At 38.8% G+C, this 5,082-nt stretch overlaps 1 long non-coding RNA gene across 2 annotated transcripts; it reads right to left on the bottom strand.

Moving 5' to 3' along the window:
- Nucleotides 1-565: 565 nt before the first annotated feature.
- On the bottom strand, nucleotides 566-1,638 carry LOC111609569. Of its 2 annotated transcripts, none has more exons than XR_002753185.1 (3): nucleotides 1,598-1,638; nucleotides 1,315-1,489; nucleotides 566-794 (listed from the first exon to the last, which is right to left on the bottom strand). It is a non-coding gene; the product is annotated as an uncharacterized LOC111609569 (long non-coding RNA). The 2 variants fall into 2 exon arrangements; XR_002753184.1 differs by lacking the exon at nucleotides 566-794 and adding an exon at nucleotides 1,155-1,177.
- Between the last annotated feature and the right edge of the window lie 3,444 nt (nucleotides 1,639-5,082).

Here is a 5,082-nt window from a genome sequence, read left to right on the forward strand (position 1 = left end):
CCAATCAGCACATTATCCCAGTGATTCTCTGAGGTTTGAATAAATCAGTAAAATCACAGTAAAGAGCCTGAAGTTCTCTAGAAAACTCAAAACATGAAATATGGAGTTAAAAAAGTAAAAACCAAAACAAACAGAGAAATTAAAGCTGAGAAGCAATGATGATGTAAAACTTCAAGATTTAGCTTTTACAATGAACATAAAATATATAAACTCTTTTTTTTTCCAGGTTCCACATGTTCCTGAAAACTGCTCTAAGATCAGAGTTTCTGTAGGACATCCAGTTCTAAACTGGTTAAACTGGTTTCTTTGATGGAAGCTGAAGTTTCTCTGCAGTTTCCAGTAAAGCATCTTTTTATCTGTGGAGCTTTGAGGAACATTTTCATGTCAACAGAAGGAAGAAGCAGCAGAGAAAAGAGGTTTGAAGTGTCTTTCATGGCTTCAAAGCTGAACTGAAAATGATTCCCATGTTTCCATTCTCAGACCATTTCTGGTTCCAGGATGAAAATGAATCAGAGAAAAAAGATCAACTTTCCAGTTGAATCCAGTTCAGATCAAAACTCCATGAAGCCTCTAAATGGAGCCCAGTTTGAATTGGAATTTTATTGATCCAAAGAGACAAACAATATCAGACACTAAATGACAGACACGAGAAAATAAACAGGAGGAAAACTTTGGAGGTCAGAGGTCATCATCATGATCCAGTCAGAGTCTCTTTAGACTCAAACTGCTGCAGCTTCAACCTCTGAGGATCAGCAGGACACTGAGACCATTCTCTACTTCACAGAGATCAGAACCTGCAGAGAGAAGAAGGAAGGAGAGAGCAGATCAGTGAGTGTTTCCAGCCTCTCTCCAGCAGCAGTCAGTAGATGGTTTCCAGGCTGCAGTCAGACTGATCTCAGAGCTGTGACCAAGATGAACCCGATCAGTTGTTTCCTGTTGAACTGAGATCAGATCTGCTGCTGCCACAGTTTGATGGATGAGGACCACTGTCTCTAGACATGTTGGACAGCTGGACGTCCTGGAGACATGGACACAGCAACAACACTCATCTTCACACCAACACAGCAAGCTGCTGCTCCTCTGATTGCTGTCTCTGGGTCCAATCAGTAAACCTTAAAGTTTACCCCTTAAAGTTTAAACCTCCAAACCAACATCTGGATTGATCCTCACAAAGAATCTTTTAACAGAAATAAAATATATTAATTGTATTTTTTTAAATGAAGACGTACAATACAGCAATCAGCTATGGTTCTTCATCATCAGTCAAACTGTCATTAAATTTAATTCATAAATGGCTTGGTGTAGAGTACTTACCGTTGTATCATCTCCAGTGTGGTGGATGCTGACTCCTGATACTCCAGATTGAAGACAGAATATGACCCAAAAAAGACAGCAAGGACGCTGGCAAAGTCATGTAGTTGCTCAGGCTCGAAAAATACCTTCTCCTCCATACTGACCATCCACCGGGTTGCAGACATCAAGCTATTTCCTAAAATAGACAAACCCTTGTCAGGCTAGTGAGTAAAAGTACAGACTACCATAACAATTACATACATTGCTACAAAAAAATTATAGTGATAGAAAATATTCCTCTTACCAAGCATGATTACCCTTGGTGTAGTGGGTAAGGTCATTTCCATTTCAACAGAGATCTTGGTGAAAGACACCTTTAAAACATAAAAGGAAAACTCTCTTAAATATGAATTACTGGTAGTAATTTATATTTAAAGGGCCAGTTCACCCAGATTACAACAGGTTTTTGAGAACCTCATCCCGGAGACTAGACTAGACTTTACCCCTACATAGGCCTGTCACGATAGCAAGTTTTGCTGAACGATTAATTGTCTCAAAAATTATTGCGATAAACGATAATATTGTTTGAAGACCTTTTTACACTGATTTAATGGAAATGACGTAATAATGCATGCGATTTCCTGCCAAAGATGGATACAATTTATTTTCAAAAGAACACTTAACACTGGAACTGATAAACAAAATAAACAAAACAACCAAAAACAAAAATAAAATGGATTCTCAGTCTCCATTAACAAAAAATGTACTGGAAAAAAAACTAAACATAAAGTCAAAGTGTAGATAAATACTGCATTCAACCAAAGGAGGGCAGATTATGAAGTCTGTATACTATGTTGCCCTTCAGTAATAATTAGATTTAAATAGAGAAAATGGGCACATCGACTACCTGATGCAATAGTTCACACTACATGATTTTTTGCTGCTATTTTTCCCCTTATGACAATCTTAGCACGTTGGTCTTTGTAAGATTATGTGGTGTGTTACGGTAGATCGTCGTTGCCACTCTGATCTAAATCAGGGTTTTTTCTCAGACTAGGAGTTTAACGTAGCCTGTTGAATGTGACAGGCAGCCAATCAGAAAGCGAGGATTCTCCTCTATGCTTTCTGAGGGGAAATTACGGAGGGGAATCCCAAACAGCTGACACGGCGCAACCCGAAGTCCAGCGGACATTGGAGATGATATGTGGAAACAACATTAATGTTTATTCAACATTTTGTGCAAAGAATATAGAAATGACAAGGGGAGGAGTTGGAGCGAAATTGCTACGCAGTTGATAAACCTGGTAACTTTTCAGCTGTTCTTCGTTAAGGTGACGTAAGTAGGTTATAATGATTTTCATTCAGTCAGGACTTTACGCTGACACTAGCCACATGCAATGCAGGTAGATTGTAGTAAAGCATTGATTAATGCCTGGTTTTAAAATTAGTTCACTGAACTTGTAGCCATTATTTTGTGCCCATTGTTGGACACCACACGATGGAACCGTTATACCTTGGATTTCTGTCGGCTAATGTGTGGCCTGTCAGGTTTTGAAAATGGGCCGACAATCGGCTGACAGCTCTAAGATCGTGTCATGTGCGCTGGGCTTTACACTAAGGAAATGAGGAAGGGAGGGTCAGTGGAGAGCACCGGAGTTGAGCCTTTTTTCATTCAGTGTCATCAACAGAAAGAGAAAAAGGTCGGAAGAGATGATAATGCCGATAATTAAAATGACGTCGATAGTTTCAATTTATAGTACGATTAATTGATTTATCGTTTATCGCAACAGGCCTACCTGTACATAGTTGCACCTGTTAGTACTGATGTAACAGTGTTTAGGTTTAAGTTGTAGAATCCCACTTGCTTTATATGGATCAGTGCAATGGGGAAATAGCGCCCCCCTCTTAGTGTGGCTGGTTAAATGTTGCTGGCTCCTGTACTCGGTGCCAGTCTGTGAAAGCTGCAGGAGAGGTGAGTTGCGTTTTTCAGCACACAGTAGAAACGTGTTAGCAACATAATTTTTATTAACTTAGACAAATAGTGTGAAATTTACTAATTACTAGCTGTGTGCCTAGCACCAATTTTTGTACTTTTAGTTTAGTTAATATTATCAAACACCTCATGTGCTAAGTTAAAGGCTAACTTAACGCTCTGTTGTAGTGTGCTGAATGAAGCGGAGCCGTTGCACCGATTTGAACTCCCCATATGTTCTCATTCAGGAAATAAACTGCTTGATAAACCAGAAACTTCTCATCTTCATTAAAAATCTACACAACGCAGAGTCGAGGGGTTACTGGGGCCGGCCTGGTACAGTGGAGTGAAGCAGAACCCGGTTACACTGACTTAACTTTAAATTTGCAGGGGCATGGTTTAAACATGTGGACAGTCCTTATATGTAACCAGGGTTGGAAATTAACTTTTTTGTCCACCTGCCACTGGGCTGAACCAACTCAAAAAATAACAGAAACCACTTTAATGTTTTTCACCTTAGTCCTCATTTACAGACTCTTATACACTATGTTGGAGATGTAATGGTACTTTAGCAGGCTAACCTGCTGTAGCAAGCTCAAAGTTATAGATTAGGTTAGCTGCTCCTCTACATTTCCAGACTATTTTGTGGCTTCAAATATATTTGAAGAGCTGTCTTTTTACCTGTTGTCTTGTCTTTTGAAGAGATGAAGCTATGTTAGCAGTCAGCAGGACAGAACTGCACAGCCACTTGGAGGGAAAAAGCTTAGGAGTTTAAAAAAAAAGTCATCTGAAGAAAAGAAAAAACGTTAGAAATCATCCTTGCTGACCTAGCTAATCTGCAATTTTAACATTTGCAAAGTCATGGTTTAAACAAATGAACAGTCATTAGATGTAAAAAAAAAAAAAAAGAGAAGGGGCGGGAGATCAATTATCAGTTAAGGTTATATTGTTCAACAAAGGATGTAGCAACAATGCTAACAGACACTCAGCACTGAGCTCATCTCAACCCAAAGCCGCCCGAGGAAGATTAAGCGGCAAAAGTCAAGCTAAAACCTTTAACGGTAAAATTAGCACCTTAGCTAACGTTAATTCCGAACCAGCTCAAAAAATAACACCATCATATTTTCCTTTCTTTCACCTCATTTACAGACACGTAACTTATAACGTTGCAATATGCCAGTTATATAATACACCAGAGTTAGTAACGTAAAGGTAACGTTATTTTACCAGGCTAACCAGCACAAACCAGCTCATGCTATAATGCTAAGTTATAGCATTATAGCATGATGCTATAAGTTACGTTAACTCCATCTAAAATGTACATTTCCAGACTAGGTTTTGGCTTCAATCAGTTTTCTAAGAAGTGTTTTTTTACTCGTCTTGAAGAGCTGAAGCAGTGTGAGCCCACAGCACGGAGACAGAGCTGCACTTGGAGGGAAAAAGTTTCGGAGTTTAAAACAAACGTCATCAGATAAAAGTTGGAAGCGAAGCCACGCTTGATGACGTAGCTAGATAAACTGCATATTAATGTTAGCTAGGATGTGAAAAAAACAAAAGTATATTCTCTCTTTCTGCCTTAAAAATATGTTAACCACTAAAGGAGTAAAAATACAGAAACAGGGAACCACGATGAAGCAGCTATGATGACCGTTGGAAATCAAATACGATTCTTATAAGTACAGTACCACTACTGCAATGTGTAAACAGTAAATTACTGCAACTTCAAAACATACAGTAAGTTACTGTGATACTATGTACTATACCCATAATGCAATGCGAATTACAGTAACTACTTGTAAAGATGTCTTATGGTAGTT

Source organism: Xiphophorus maculatus, chromosome 8, assembly GCF_002775205.1.
Source record: "Xiphophorus maculatus strain JP 163 A chromosome 8, X_maculatus-5.0-male, whole genome shotgun sequence".
In the NCBI taxonomy this organism is placed as follows: Eukaryota; Metazoa; Chordata; class Actinopteri; order Cyprinodontiformes; family Poeciliidae; genus Xiphophorus; species Xiphophorus maculatus.